The sequence below is a fragment of the Apus apus genome, chromosome 4 (genome assembly GCF_020740795.1).
Source record: "Apus apus isolate bApuApu2 chromosome 4, bApuApu2.pri.cur, whole genome shotgun sequence".
NCBI lineage: Eukaryota > Metazoa > Chordata > Aves > Apodiformes > Apodidae > Apus > Apus apus.
The window spans coordinates 709,121-725,837 of record NC_067285.1 but is presented as its reverse complement, the minus strand read 5'-3'; the positions used below and the strand labels follow the sequence as shown (position 1 = coordinate 725,837).

At 47.1% G+C, this 16,717-nt stretch overlaps 1 long non-coding RNA gene across 1 annotated transcript; it reads right to left on the bottom strand.

Annotated features, from left to right (window-relative positions):
* Positions 1-14,592: 14,592 nt before the first annotated feature.
* On the bottom strand, positions 14,593-16,601 carry LOC127383875 (uncharacterized). Its single transcript, XR_007889329.1, has 2 exons — positions 15,821-16,601; positions 14,593-15,623 (listed from the first exon to the last, which is right to left on the bottom strand). It is a non-coding gene; the product is annotated as an uncharacterized LOC127383875 (long non-coding RNA).
* Between the last annotated feature and the right edge of the window lie 116 nt (positions 16,602-16,717).

Sequence of the window (16,717 nt, the reverse complement as noted above, 5' to 3'; positions counted from 1 at the left end):
CTCGTGTGGACAATTCCATTCACTGAGGTCCCAGAAGAAACAACGGAGTCATTTAAAGAGGGAGACAGCAAACCAGGGGAGGGAGCATGGGCGTGCAGCTGCTGAGCTATGTCTGCCATTAGATCTATTCCATTTGCAAGGCCTATGGATTTTCCTAGGAGCAGCTCTCTCCACGCCGTGCCAGGGAGGCTCTAAGCACCTGGGTGCTGGCCAGAGAACACAAAGGGACAAGATGCTCAGAGCAGATTGATTCCTGCAGTCGATACTTAGTGTTGAAGGGTCCATCACCGGCACACAGCCTGTCCCTGCTAAGAATAAGCCCAACGCTAAACTCATCAGTTTCTCCAGGATCAACAAGTCCTTTGTATTTCTGCAGATCAGACATTTCCCATTCAATAGTTAATTGTGAGAGCAAGTACTCAATTTAGTCCAGCCAGCTTGGGAGAAAAATGCTCAACTGATGCAGTTTGAGGAAGATTTACATGGAGCTGCCCACCATGCAAACGGAAGCTCCAGGAATGAGCTCCATTAAATCTGTCTGCCCTCTGCTCTGCCCCTCTCCCCTCCTGGGGCAACACATCTAACTTACCTCTGCTGCCCATCCTCACCAAATCCCCCTGCCAGTGGGAAGGGGCACTGGGAAAAGCTCCTACAACAGGTGGCAGACATGCTGCTGAAGGGCATTTCTCATTAGGGTTGCTCCTCATGGTTACAGAAATGCTGCTGCTCCACACCGGGCTGGCCACTGTGCTGCTCCCCCCACTGCCCACGCAGCAGCAGCAGCACCTGGGGAGCCACAAGCTCCCACTTGGCTGCCCACAGTAAAATAAATGTCCCTGGACTTGATGACAGTCCAAGAGCTGTGAGTGCTCAGCACCACAGAGCCAGCCTAAGGAAAACAAACCCTGCTCTCATAAAGCACCCAGGCATCACCTGCTGCCTGCAGACATGCATCGATCATAAAATCCAATTATAAATTGTAAAGATGAAACATGAATTTATAAACTAAATTGTATTTATGGTACCTTAACAAGATCAGCATGGGCAATCCCAGAGTCTGTGTGCTTCTGCCTGCCTCCAGCTCCCTGGAACAGTGTGGGAACCTGAGCCCTCAAGGAAACCACTCACACTCCAGGGGTGCTCCTCATACAGATAATGCTCAGCTGCTGCCCAGGCCATGCTGAAGCTCTCCAGCCTGTCATAAAATAATTTATGCAGTCTCAGTACCCTCAAGACCTGCTGTATTCCTCAACATTCCACTGGAATTCTTCCACATAGTTTTCTTGCATATTGGAAAACACTTCTCTCACTGAAAACCAAGTAATGTCACCATTGGATCTAGGATTTTCTCTGTTACCTCTCAAGAGAAACCATTGGAGGGCTTGGAGGAAACTCGTTTTGTCTCTTTTCTTGGTAAGAGAACAGAGGAATCTATTTTTAAAAGATGATTACTGAGTGGGGCCATCTGGCAGCAAACTTGGATATTTTGGAAACAGTTGAAAAATTGTTGTTGTTTTCACTTCACTCAGTTTCTACTATTTTGAACAAAAAGTATCATTGAAATTCAGCTACTAAAGCAGCAAGGCAATGCTGCTTCACTGACCTGATGGGCTTTCTGCAGCAATGTCCTGTGCATTAACCTCCACACCAAGCACAGAACACGCTCTGATCTCAGTTATGACATTTTAAGCCCAAGATTAAATGCAGAGATGATCACTGAAACCACTGCCATGGGGAGCACAGTCCGGTTCTTTGCAGCACGCAGATAATAAAGGATCTCTGCCTTCATAGCCCTCTGTGCTAGCAAGACTCAAACCAGACAAAATAATTCCTGCAGGACACAAAGCTCTGTGGGATTCAGCCCGTCACTGTGTTGTAATTGGGTCTTAGGCAAGAAAGATGCACCAACAGAACAGCCACGAAAAGCAATGGATTAACTCTTTTCCCAACTATAGTTTCCTAATCCTGTGTTGTTGGGGCTTGGCTTCTTGCCTTCCACTGTTGGCATCTTACTTGCAAATGAAGGACTGTTCCTGGCAAACTGCATCTTCCTTGCAAACTTCCATACTAAGGCAGCTTCTTTGTGCCAAGGAGACCACACTGGCCTGCCAGGACAGGCTTGAAGTGAGATTTGAATTTTCCAGTCTAATTAAACACTTATCTAAAAGTTATTTATAATGGAACATAAAGAATATCTAAAGCCAAAAACGGGGATTTCCTGAACAGACCTGTTCCCAACCCAGAGATACCTGCCACTCTGACACCAGAGCATGAACAAGCCATCTCCCCATGGTGAGCAGAATGAGTGAAGACTTGACAGTGCTGCCGGTGTGGGAGGCTGCAGATCAAGAGGGGAAAAAACAGAAGATGAGTTCTTCTCCTCCTCTGAGCACAGGAGCAGGAGGGATGCAAAGGACTCCAGCAGCAGGGCAGAGACTCCAGCAGGGGGATGAACCTGATGGAAATCCCTGCTCCACCAAAGCATCAGACCTGGCCCTTGGCTGTGACTTTGCTCTCCTCTACAGCACGAACCAGAAGCATTGCTTCCATGGCAAAGCTCAAAGAGAAAAACATAGATTATATGAGGTAGAGATGTCAAAGACAATGTTATCAGTGCAATGACTCTCAGTACTTTTATTATTGCTTTAATTTCATATCTACACTGGAAAGGCTTATCCTTTGAAATGCAGCTTCTCAAGACAGCATTTCAGTACGTTATGGTAATTTTCAAATGTAATCTCTCCCTAAGAGAAGATGTCTTCACAACTGGCTAAATCTCATTACTCAAAAGCACTGCAAATCACAGTCTGAAGGCCTGAAACTCTCCAACCTGCCACCTGACCTCAGGCTGTGCCAGTGGCTGATGCCACATGGCAAGGGTGTTCACTCTGGTCCAGCCCCACAGGCAGCACATAGCAGGGCAGGGCAGGACCTCCAGCCAGAGCTGGGTCCTGCTGGTCATGCCATGATGATGAGCCACCCACCTCCAGCACACACAGGGAAACCAGGAAACATGACAAGTGTCATGAGGGAAAAAGGAACGACATACTTTTTTTAAACCAACCATGCTGTCTGTCCCCTCTGTCCTGCCTGTTGGTCTCATGGTTATTAATCCATCACTCAGCCTTCTGAATTAGCAGGTACCAATTATGCATTCTTTCAAAAATGAACCCTTAACCTTTAACTCGTGATGGAGCATTCCACACAAAACACTCTTCCTTCATTAGTATTCTGCCCACTGATTCAGTGTGTGTGAATACTGGAAAATGGGTTCCCAGACATTTCCCTCTGTTGTACACATTTTGCACTTTAAAGAAAGATGACAAACCATGACCCAGAGAAACCTATGTTTCTATGATAAATCTCCATAATACTGTAGTCATTTAAAAAAAAAAATAAAAATCCTACTTCTTATTATTTTCATTCATGTGTAGAAGCTGTTTCTAAGAGACCCCAAAAGTTTAAATAGTTTTTATTAGAAAATGCATTGAGTCTGGTGTAAGAAGGAACAACAGTGCCACCGGATGGCGGGTGGCAGAACCAAGAACGGTTCGTAGTTCTGATGGACACCCACGGAAAAACAGAGCTGTCTCCTTGCAGACCAGTATTTTTACTTTTCTCCTAGTTTGCAGGGGGCTATATGTTTGTTGCTTGTGGTTTTAAGCACTGTAAGGTTGAGAAAAATTGTAGAAATACTTGAACAGTCTTCCCCTTTCCAAATGTCCTCTCCTTCCACCAACAGGAAGGCACGGCACGCCAGGAACTTACAAACTGTAGAACACGTGTGTCCTAGCACCCTAGCACCACTCCTTCATTGCAGAAGAGAGGAAAAGCAACAAAACCAAAATAAATAAAACAAACAAAAACCCCAGCAACCCACAAAACAGAAAGAAATGTGAAGAAGAGACAATGGGCTCTAGACACAAGGGTCTGGCCAAGCCCAGCCAGGTGAAGTCTCAAGTGTCACACTGAAGGGGTTTGGGTGGGGAAGATCTTGAGCTCCCACAAGTTTGGCAGACAATGATCAGAACTTAAAGACAGTGTCAAGATCACAGACATGATGTACAAGTATTTCAGAACAAAAAATGTAGTGAAACCTAAACCACTGCTCGTTTTCCTCTGGATCTTTTAACAGCAAATGCACAGAAAATTATTACCTCTCTGTCAGCAATCAAAACAGACTCATTAGCAATATTTTACCCTGGGAAGGGCACAGTGTCTCACTCCAAGGACAATGTCCTTTCTCGCTCTCCACTGGAAGAGCAAAGAAAGCCAAAAGAAAATTTTAACTGCAAATTCTAAGGAAGGTGCTTTGCAAAGCCCTTCTGTGCTTCACTGTAGCAGTGCAGACCATCCTCCTGAGACAGGGAAGTTCACCAAGAAAAACCACATTCTCATCTGAGGTCTGGTTGCTTATAAAAAGGCACCACCTACAGAAAAACATGCGCAGAAACTCAAATGTCTTCTCAGGCTGACACTGAAATTAAAAACCATGGGCTTTCCACATCATAGATTAACTTTTTATCCCACTGTTTAATACACAACAGCTGCCTTCTGCACCATCCTCCAGTGACCTAATGCCTGCAGATCCAGTTTCCTTCTCCATAAATGCAATGGGATGCTTGTTTAATACTCTTGACCTCTGCTCTATTTAGTGATTTGTTTTGTTGATCCTTGGTTCTCTGCTTTTGCAAAAACTAGACAGGTTCTTAACTCTGGATTTCAAGAGCTGTCTCAGAGCTGATGAAGCACCCTTGTCCCTGCTTAATCCTGTGACAAGACAGGATCAAATATTAGTGTCCAGAAATAAAAGCCTATTGTAACCCAAGAGGACTTTGTGCCAGAACAGACACCACTCTGCCATCAATGCCTGTGGACCTCTCCAGGCTGCAGGGGAAGAAATGGAGAAAAGGGGCAACTTCCACACACAGAGTCCCCAGCCCCCAGGCTCAACTGCTGCTGCTCCCAGGCAGGGCTTCCTCAGAGAAAACCCTGTTACACCCCATTGTACCCTGTTATTATAGAATCCTAGAATGGTTTGGGTTGGAAGGGACCTTAAAGATCATTTAGTTCCAACCCCCTCCATGGGCAAGGACACCTCCCACTAGACCAGGTTGCTCCAAGTCCCTTCTAAATCAGCCTTGAATGCTTCCAGGGATAGGTCAGAAACAGCCTCTCTGGGCAACCTGGGACAGTGTCTCACCACCCTCATAGCAAAGAATTTCTTTCTGATGTCCAGCCTAAATCTCCCCTCTTCCAGTTTTCACACATTAGCCCTTGTCCTCTCACTACAGTCCTTGTAACATGCCCTCCCCAACAGCATCTGCTCCATGATCTTCTCAGGCAAAGAGCTGGGACTGACTGGTGTGTCATTCCCTGGGTCTTCCTTTTTTCTCTTCTTGAAAATGGGAGTTATGTTTCCCCTTTTCCAGTCTGTGGGGATTTCTCCAGACTGCCAAGACTTTTCAAATGGGATGGACTTAAGGTTTCAGTCGACGACTCCTCCTCCATCCCCAGGTGGAGCTCCACAGACTCCAGCTGGTCACTGATGTACAGGGTCACACCCCCTCCTCTTCTGCCCTGCTTGTCCTTCCTAAATATCTGCTACCCAACCACCCACACACTCCAGTCATAGGAGTCATCCCCCCAAGTCTCAGCAACACCACTAACATCGTAGCCCTGCTCACAGCTGCAGTTCCTCCTGCTTATCCCCTGCGCTCTGTGCCTTCACACAGGGCCACGCAAGATGGGCCCACTTCCCACTTTGAAGCAGTCATGCTGGCAGGGACAACAGCTGGCTACACCCGTTTAAATCCATGCTCCCTGCTCCCCAACCACAGGGGTCATTTCAGAAGTAAACTTTAGTCCTTGAAAACTTTCCCCTTCCCAAGGACAACACAACTGTCTTTTCCTACAAGCAGTGTTGCTATGGACACTCAATAGTTCAAGTACCTAAAAAGTTACTGCTTTACAACTGAAATTACATACTTCTGTAATCATCAAACTACCTCAAAGCCTAAGGAATATGCTTAATTATTCCAAACTTTTCTTCCAAGAGTACCCAAACCCTCGAGCCTCTGCATGAGCAGCAAAGGCTCAGGCTCAGCAGATGAAGTGTCTGCTCAGGACAGCAGAGAGCACCACTGCACCCAGGAAACACCAAGCTCACCACTGGTGGCTTCTTACAACTAGGAACCAGGTAAGCAGCAGAGCAAACACCACAAACCATTTTCTTCTTGTACAGAAAGAGCTCGTAACATGCAATACTTTAGCACCAACGGTATCAGTTCTGCCACATTAAAAAAAATAATAATATTTGTGACACATTACAAGGTGCTACGTTAGGGAAACAACGTGTATTTGAATAGCTCATAGCCTAAGGGCTGAACTTCTGACAGGAACTTCACTTCCTGAAGAGCTACCCTAACGTTTGATTCCAGGGAAAACAGAGGAGCTCCTTGGTTGCAGGAAGCTCTGCTTTACCAGATGTCCTAACACTGCTAAGGGAATCCAGGAGACCACAGCTAAATGGCCAGAGTCAGTAACACGGATGTTAAAAATTAAGTGCAGACTTCAGAAGTTTTGAACACTGTGTGAGTTTTAAATTTGCTGGAAGGGTAACAGCATATTCATGTGAGTTTTTAATTGCAGACTACTAACTAGTTCAAAAGAAATCCAAATGAAATCCTTATAACTTCAATCAATATTTAAAACAACATGGTCCCAGCTGCAGATAACACCTGTGCTAGCTTTCCAAACCACCGTGGTTAGCCAACTTTCCCTTATCAGTGTAAACATGCAACCTGTGAATGACACAGTCATTCCTGCTGACAATGTTCTTACCACTGCGTAGTGAAAGATAAGATGTGAGAACACACTGTCCATAATTTATTTAGCCTAAACAGTATTAAATTGATATGAACTACCCGAACATTGCCCCGAATGAGGAGGAATCACTTAGCATTACATCCTAATTCCCAGCAGCCAGCTTCATTTTCTGTCTGATTGCACAGAAGTGTCAGGACACAGAATCTATCCATGTTACTGTCAGTTTACACGGCAATTTGAATACAGTTACCACGGCCTAAATTCTCAAGACAAGGACAAACGTAAATCTCCATAACCCAGTGGCTGCCAGAGCTGGGCTGAGAAGGACGTGTGAGCAGCAGAGCGGGCAGGCAGGCAAGGTCACTGTGCTGGGCACACACACAGGAGCTCCAGAGCATCTCCTCTCTACAGCCACCTCCAGCAAACCCACAGCCGCACAGGAACCTCCTCCCTGGCCCACAGCCTGGCCCTGGTAGATCTCACCCCTCTCCTCTCAGGGTTTAGCCTGGTGTGCCTGGCCATTCTCCACTGTCACATCCAGGCCTGCTGTCCCCGCTGTCCCTGGCAATGGCAGATCACTGATGAAGGGACAGGGACCCAGCTCCCCAGCTCTGCCATCCCCACATCTCAGCACGTTGCTGCTGGCCCTTCACAGAAAGGCCACAGGCTGCAGAGGAACTACAAATCAGTGCCATGCAAACGAATCCATGCAAAAAGCTTAGTTTTGGAATTTGGACTTAAAAAGCAGTTTAGAAGTAAAGGTAACTTACACTACTAATGAAAGTGCCACTAATAAAAGTTGTATCCTTAAACAACTAGAATATTCCATTTCAGTCAGTAACCCTCAATCAGCAAGTGGCTGTAAACACTTCACAAGCCTGTGGCAAGAACACCACAAGTATTCTTGTGGTAGTTCAAATAATTGAAACAAATATTTAGCAAATACCCATGTTCCTCCTCTCGGGGCTGCTGTTTGCCCTGGCTGCCAGCCCAGCGCACGCCCACATCTAGCAGCCTGGGCAGCGAGTTCTGCTGAGGACACACTCCAGCTTCCCTCAGCACTGGAGGACAGAAGCAAAAGGCCTTTGAGCAACCAGTTTGAGCAGAAACATGTGGCCAGTAACACCAGTAGCCACCACCTAACAGTATCCACAATGGGGACAGTTCCCTGATTGCCCTTAGATGAGCTGTGGTATTATTTGTTCTGCCGTATCAACACGCAAGGGCTTCCTCTGTGGAGCTGAGGACTTGGGATGAGCTGCCTGTCTCTCAAGCCCAGGTAAGGTCTCTGGCTGTGGCTCCTTTCCTGATGCCTGGCCCAGCACGTGCCTGCAGATGGTGGCACAGCTGTGACACCTCAGGAACACACTCAGGGCTGTGACACCTACACGTGTGTGAAGTTCATAGCAAATCGGTGCATGACTGGCACATTCATGTAGAACAATAGGGATGTCTGAGGGCTACAGCAGCGTTCAGAGACATGCCCCAAGCCTCCCTGGCATCAGAAGAAAGCATTGATAACCCAGGGGGTGTGGAGGCAGCCCGTGCCCGAGCACAGCAGCCCTCTGTGAAGCACAAAAGCCCTCTCAAAGCAGCAGCTCTGGCATTCCACCGAGCTGCCCCGTGTTGCACCCAGCCTGCCTGCTCAGCAGGAACAGCCTCCTCTCGCCCTGTGCTCCTGCAACGGCAGAGTAGTGCAATACAACTATCCAAGACACACCTGGCAACTCTCACTGCTTTGTTATTTACTCCTCTTTGCACACCAAAGATAAAGGGGGGCACAGGACAGACAGATTTAAGACAGAAGAATTTTACAGTAATTTAAAATGTCACCAGAGGCTGTAGTAAAATGCATATTCTGCTGCCAACATCTCAAGTACTCTTTTTGAGTCCTCCAACCTGACTTAGCTCTAGCATATGTTAGTGCTACTTAATACAACACTGAATTTTCTCCAGTATTTCACTGTAGCTTAAATACTCTGAAGTTATTTTCAATATCTTTAATTCTGACTAAAATTTAAGAGGCTGATAGGTCTGGAAGCCCACCAAACTTCACACCACCCTGCTGGATAAATAGCAGGCAGTATACTTGTCTGGCTGTGAAAAGGTCTCCGTATTTCATTTAGTCAGATCTCTCTTAGAAAAACCACATTAAGAGTTTTGCTGAACACTTTTCTTGAATCAAAGCTGCATGAGCAGACAAGCCCAAGGGTTTATTACAGCACTGCTGCTGGGACATGCATTTCCTGCAGCAGCTAACAATGAACCTAGCAGGGCTTGTTCATCATGTTTATTTTTAGGCCATGAATTTGGTCCGTATGGCCCTCTGGTCTTTTGAGCCTCCTGAAATCACACACTGCAATCAGCATGTGAAAAGCAGTCTTCATTCAAGCCTTCTTTATCACAAAATAGAAAAGCTGCATCAAGAAAGAAATACCAGTTCCCACACGTGTGTGTATGACCACACACAGGTCTTCAGTGCTGCTCTTTGCAGCCTGTTCCAGTGCTCAAATACACAGGCATCTCCCTAGCCTGAGTGTTTATAGGAGAATTAGCTTCTGTTAAAATATGAATGTTTATGTTTTCATCCCCCTTAAGCATCCACACCATTTATATTTAGAGTTGAGTAAGTTCTATACCCTGCTTGATTTGCCATCCAGTTACAATGCAGGCAATGGCTGACTTCTTCGAGGCAGAGGAGCAGACCACACCTAGCTAGAGAAGTGACTCACCACTCGCTCCCTTGCGACAGGTTTCTAACTTTTTTTCTTTTTTTTTTTTTTTTCCTGCAGTGGAAAACGCACAAGTTGAAATTAACATCTGGGTGAAGCAGGACAAACCCAGCAATGTCTGGAATTATTCTGAAATTGTGACTGAAGTGGCACAGAGCAGAGCAGCTGGGGCGGGGTGAGCCTGAGACTGCGACATTTAGCAGTGCCAGAGAACAGCAGCCTTGCTGTCGCAGCCATGGCTGACTCACTTGTGTCTGACATCCATCTCTGCTGACTTGTGAAATCCAGATCACTCCTACTTCAATCTGAGAGAGGCAGAGGGATGAGCAATTCCATTCAAACCAAGTAAGACCAGTTCCCTTCACAGGTAACTCGAAAACGAGCATTTTAGCAAGACGTTCATAGCTGCGTAGGTCTTAAAACAGGGTAAAAGGGCCATCTCTGGATGTACAGCACGTCACAGAGAAGTGACACTGCCTGCCCCCAAAACCAAGTCTGTGTAGGTAAGAGAACACTCTGTGTTCAGGGAAACTAGCTTCTAAACCACCGGGAGAGAACCCAACCAGAAAACACAGCAAGTGGTAAGGCAGGGATTTGTTTCTTCTTCATTACATCACCAAGATTGCCAACGTTTGGCTCCCACTTCAAACTGAAAGACAAGAATGATGCACCCGGCTCCTTTTGATAGCTGCTCCAGTTGGGAAAGAACAGGATAGCACCTCTGCATTGCCCAGCAGTTGGAACTGTGATGGAAAAGCCCTGAAGCAAAATGGCAGGGACTGGCTCTGGGCAGGACAAAGAGAACCACTTACGTCAAAGTGAACAATCACCTTAAAGTTAACTGAGCTTAATTTAGTTTGAAGCAAGGCAGAATGTTTAGCTTTTGTGCACACAAACCACACAGCCCTCAGTAGTGCTGAGTAAAGCAAGGAAAACTGCACAGGAAGGGAGGTCTCCTAAGGACTTTACCTGACAGCAGGGAAAGCATACAGAGGAAACAGAACCTGGGGCTTGCTGACACTTTTCTAATTTGACAGAAGAAAACTGAAATGCAGCAAGATTTACAGCTTCACAGAACATACTACCTGAACTCATCTTAGAACTAAAAATTAAGGGTGGCTCTGACCGAAGCAACTACAACCTCATTACATCCAAACAGAGTACATCCACAGCCTCTATGTTGTGTCCCCTATGCTTTAAAATTATTTCGTGAGCCAAATCAATGTAAAGAAAGAGTGCAAAGAGATGCAAAACCACATTAAATGGCTGTGAGACTATTTTGCTAAAAGTCTGACAATCCCCCCCAAGGAAGTCACCCACCTTCAAAGGGAATCAAAAGCAACTAGTACCCATCACCATCATCCACATTATTTCTGTACAGGTACTAGGGGCAGGAGATATGGAAGAGGAGCAGGAGGAAGGACTTCATCTTTGTAGAAAGAGGCTGAAAATATGCTAGCGTTCTCTGAAGGGCCCCAGTAAGCTGCACTGCAATTATCAGGGCGACAGGCAGGGTTTTGATCCCCATGGACAGTGGTGCCTGGAGAAACCAAGTTGTTCCACCTTCAGACAAGAGTCCAGGCACCACCAGAGACTGGGGAATGAAGACCAACAGCAGAAGGTCTGATGCAGGAGGAGAAACATGCCGGAGAGCAGGGCATGCTGGGGGCAGTGGAGTGCTACAGTTAAATAAATAAGCCAGCTACCAACCACGAGCCCACGCAGACTGAGATCCCAAGCCCAGTGAGGATGGCTGTAGCACTCATCCAAATGACTGCGTGTCTGCCAGGATGGCAAGGCTGGCTGCAGTGTGCTCAGGGTGCCCAAGAGGGGGAAAGAGCAGGAAAGGCAAAGTCACTCGTCATTTTCCCAGGCTACACAGACTGGGCCACAACGGGCAAACGAGGAGGGAACCTCCAAGCTCCAACCACTGTTGTCCAGAACAGCGAGTTACAAACAAGATGTAATCCCTAGCTTGGTCTTGAGTATCACAGAATCACAGAATCGTAGGGATTGGAAAGGACCTCTGAAGATCATCCAGTCCAACCCCCCTGCTGCAGCAGGAACACTTTGGGGCGATCACACAGGAACGTGTCCAGATGGGTCTTGAAAGTCTCTAGAGAAGGAGACTCCACAACCTCTCTGGGCAGCCTGTCCCTGGGCTCTGTCACCTTCACAGGAAAGAAGTTTCTCCTTATGTTGAGGTGGAACTTCCTGTTGTCACTTGGTGCTGTTTCCCCTTGTCCTGTCACAGGCACCACTGAACAGAGACTGGCCCATTCTTGACACCCACCCTGCAGGTATTTATAGACATTCATCAGGTCCCCTCTTAGTCTTCTTTTCTCAAGACTAAACAGCCCCAGGTCTCTCAGCCTTTCCTCATACAACAGATGTTCCAGTCCCCTAATCACCTTTGTAGCCTCTGTTAGGACTCTTTCCAGCATGTCCCTGTCCCTTTTGAGCCGGGGAGCCCAGAACTGGACACAATACTCCAGATCTGGTCTTACTAGGGCAAAATAATTTTCAAATCCACAGCAATGTAATTTAGTAGAAAACTTGTGGCTCCTCAACCAGGCATATTCAAAAACTGTTCCCAAGGTCCTCTCCCAGCAGCTTTTTTGACATTACTAAAAACATCTTTCATACAAAAGTGCCCAGAGTGCTGAGAAGCTGCCTGAAGGTTTTGTTTAGCTCAAGATCTTTCCTTACAATGCCAGAGAGCAATTACTGGATCAGAGCATGAAAAACACAATAGAACAGACATTTTCTTCAGTCAGGAGGTGATTCAGCTATCAGAGTTTCTTTTGTTCCTATTTTGGGGAGAAAAAAAATCACTGCTGTCTAAAGCCGACATTCTCCAGGTATATTTATCATGACTGTCAGCTGCAGCAAAGGTCTCTGCAGTTCGTTCTTTCTCCTCAAATTCTTTCCTCTCTAAACAACCGTGTGAAATGCCTGATGATGCCAGTGGAAGGTAAGCAGAACAAGGAATTGTGACTAACTAGGGCACGCTCTGCCTTTGCAGCTGTAAGCAGAGAGCAAAGCACATGCATCATCCCTTCCGTTCCCTCACACAGAAGCTATCCATAACATGCCAACCAAACGTGCAGCAGCAGCAGCCAAATTAGCGCCAGAAGAAAAAAACAAACCCTTGTTCTGCTTCTTCCTGGAAGAGCTCCCCTCGCTGGTGCCACAGATCAGCAGGGGCCAGGCGGGCAGAGCCCCGGCCATGCCTGACCGGGATTTCTACCTGGAACGGGGAGCCCAGCTCAGCCAGGGGGGTGTGGGCACTGCTGGGGGGCTGGCGTTTCGGGAGAGCTGGGAGAAATGCTGAACCCCAAGTTGTAGGACATTAGGCTGGACACGAAGAAAGGGACTTTCTTTACTGAGAGTCTGGACACATGGACTCTTTGGAGCAGAAAAAAGTCTAAATAATAATGCAGAGAGAGCAGGGTCTGTAGCTCAGGGCTTTAGGAGAGGTCTGAGAGCAGGCACCCAGAGAGGAGGGGGAGAGGGACAGTGACAACATGAGCAGCAAACAGCTGTTGTTAAACAAAGACCAGCCTAAGGTCTAGGACTGGAGCCCAGGACTGATGCCAAGAACATGTTTATGTACCACCCTGATAAACACAGCGTAAAAAAACACAAGACGACCAAATACAGGGCTAAGGTACCCAACCAACTTTGAAACCACAGATTTCCTCTGAAGTTTGGAAGACTGACAAAAATTCTGTGGGGAAAAAAAAAATCTGTTGCTCTCCTCACCTAGGAATAATCAGATGTTTTTCTGTCAATTAGCAAGTGTTATGTATCTCATAGTGAAACCCAACTCTGCATGCCAGCCAGCTGCATTTCACTCTATGGTAAATGCTGCTTCTATGGCTTGCACTGTGTTTTTTGAAAAAATAAATGCACTTTTCAGCATGTTTTGTTTTCAAAGCAACAGCAATGAAAGGCCACTACCAAACCCCCAACAGAGTTCAGGGCTTTGTTTAATCATAAACAGATAACGGGAAACAGGATGAGAAACAACTGCTGATGAGTTGGCAACAACATTTCACACAGCATATGTCAGGGGGCACAAAGCAGCTGGCTGGGCAAGATACTATTTTGAGAGAACGTTTGGAAACATGGCTGTCAGTAGCTGCTCTTGCTACGTGTGGCAAGAGCAAAGCGTCCCTTCCTTCCAGGCGCAACTCCTGAGTACGGGGACACTAAACAATCAGCCTGGAACCAGCTGCCACAGACACGCCGTGCTTTGATTCTGAGAACTGTACAATATACACACCCCCAGCCCACTGCTTGAGCAACAGCCTCTGCCCCCGGGGCTCCCCGGAGCGGACAGCAATTCCCAGCAACCTGACACCAGTGACCAGCACAAACTTCCAGGTAGCAGCAGAGAGCAGAACGTTATTTTAAGAAAGTCCCACACAAGCATCCAGTGACTGCAAAGATGTTTATAAACACGCAGTCGGTGACAGTGGGCGAGCTCTTCATCAACACATTCTTTTGAACCTGAGCTCCACACTTCAGGAAGCTTGTAAAAACTAAGTAGCTCCTTCATGTTCGTTAACCTGTTCTCTGAATGTAATCAATGAGAACAGCTGCATCCCGCATTATTTTACTGTTGTTTTTTTTAAAAAGCACTTCACAACAACACTTTAAAAAGATCCTGCTCATAAAACCTCATACATTGGAAAATGAACAAATGTCTGCACCCATCTCAAAAGGCTAACTTAATTAATGGCTATTGTAACTTCAGTTTTCCAATTAGCAGAACATCCTCAAAACAATTTACCTATGTCAACATTTGTATTCTCTCTCAGATTGTACATACTCATTAATTTGCATGAGTTTCTGGCCTACAAAGGCACCCACGTTCACCCCAAAAGCACACTTTAGTGCACAGAAAACCCAACAACTTCCACACATATGAAAATACTAATAAGAATTGAGACTGAATGCATGCCAAAGACTCCAACCCACTCTGGATGGGAGGTGGCTGAAGACATCCAAAAACGCAGAGACAAGAGACATCCAACAGTTTTATTTATTTTTAAAGTTTTACCACGGCACACACAGCTCACCATAACTGCAACATGACACGTGCAAAAAAGCTCGTAAGAATACTGAGTTTCTGCTGATTTTTTCATTCCACTTTTAAATGGATATTTCTTGTTAAAAAATTCCTAGAAGCTCAGGTCATAGACCTGATTCATGACCAGGAGCTGACACCAGGATTTAAACAGACTCAGGCCAAGAGTGTGACATAAAACCTCCCCTCTTGGCTCACTGCCAGACGGACCAGTGTTTACTTCAAGCTGAAACAGGATTTCAAGACCCATGGCCTAGTCTGCAATCAGTCCATACCTGTTCGCTCATAGCATGGATACGCTTTTAAATATGTTCCTGCTCCTAAGACAATGCAATAAAACAACCCTTCAAAAAGAAAAACTTCAAGACTGAGCTCCTTTCAGTAACATTTGGATTTCCATTGGTGTAACAGTCTCCTTACCTTGGTACATAAGTTTCAAGCATCCAGAAAACGATGACATCTAACATTAACTTATATACGGATACAGCTGGCTAAGCACTATGGGCTGAATGTTCAAGTCAATCAGAAAGCAAAACCAACAACTTTCAACAGAGAAGTGGGAGTTTTGCTCAGCACAGAACTTGCCAAGCAACTTCCCTTGGCAGAGCAGAGGCCAGATAATAAAGTGCAACTAATACCCACTTCCCTCCCAAGATTACTTTCCTCTGTTTACAAAGGAGACACTCGGAAGAGTGAGCTAAAAATAATTCTATTTAAATTCATAATACACTGCATAAGGAATAAGCAATACAAATGAAGGAATCGGTTCAAAAAGGGACACAGACATCAAACCAAGAAATTAAATAGAGAACTTAATTCAAATGTATTTCTATATCTGAGGTATCAGGAAGAAGCTGAAAGTCCAGAGAAGAAATTACTTCAGAGAAGCACCTTACTGAACCCAGGCAAGTGTCAGACTTAGTCCTTTTGCAGGGAGATCCTGAGGCATCTACAGGTGAACATCAGCCCTGTAAGCAGACCATTTTATTTAGTGTCATTTATCACTAATGAGACCCTTACTCCACGTGGAAGAGAATATACTTTTCTCATGTGTATTCAAGGTCCAGACTAAGTCTGTTTATCAACCACTTTGCTTATTTCCTACAACCGAGGCGATTTAGGAAACAAACCTAATGCTTACAATGTGGCAAAAGAGACCGGTTACCTTTCTAAGGACTTTGCACTTCCCTAGAAGTCCCAGGGCTCTAAGGTTTAGCTGACACCACCTTCCAAGGGACTTACGAGATCAAAAACGCAGAGGCAGGAGCTTTGGAAAGAAAACAAAAAATGAATTTTGATTTATTCCTGCTCCTTGGGATCTAGGGGTAAAACCTGCATCTTGGCAGCCTTCAGTGTCTATGCGCGTTTAGAAAAAAAAAGCAACCGGGGTAAGAAGCCCAGTGTGAAGGGAGCATCGGGACCCTGCCCTGCCCGGGGCCGGGCTGGAGCGCGGGGTGCCGAGCGCCCTGCCCACCAGACACCGGCGCTGTGCCCTGACAGCCCCTCGGCTGCCTCACCTCCCGGCCTCTACAGCCGGGGGACAGAGCCCCTGCCGGGCCTGCCCCTGCCCCCGGGCAGGCCGCGCTGCCCGCAGCCTGTGCTGCCAGGCCAGGCCCCCGGGAGGGCCGCCCCGGGCCTGGCGCCCGCCCCGCCCGCCGTTCGGGAGCCGTGACACTCAAACCTCCATGGGGGGGAATAAAGAAATAAACCACACACACACACACACACACAAACCCCAAACAACCCCAAACCGCCACACACAAACACCGGTAACACGCCAACCGCAGGCACATCGCCGAGGGGATTCCCGGAGCTGCCGGCGGCCGAGGCCGCTGAGGCCGGCCGGGCCCAACGGGCGCTTGTCAGGGCGAGTTCGGAGCCCCTGCTCGCGCCCTGCCTGCCGCGGGCCTCTCCTGCTCCTCCTCTGCCGCCGCCCGGCCCCACCGCAGCCCTCCCGGGGCCCTCCCGGGGCCCTCCCGGCCCCACCACAGCCCGGCCCGGCCCGGCCCGGCCCGGCCCCGCCGCCCGCGCTCGCCCCTCCCGAGGGGAGCCGGGGCGGTGA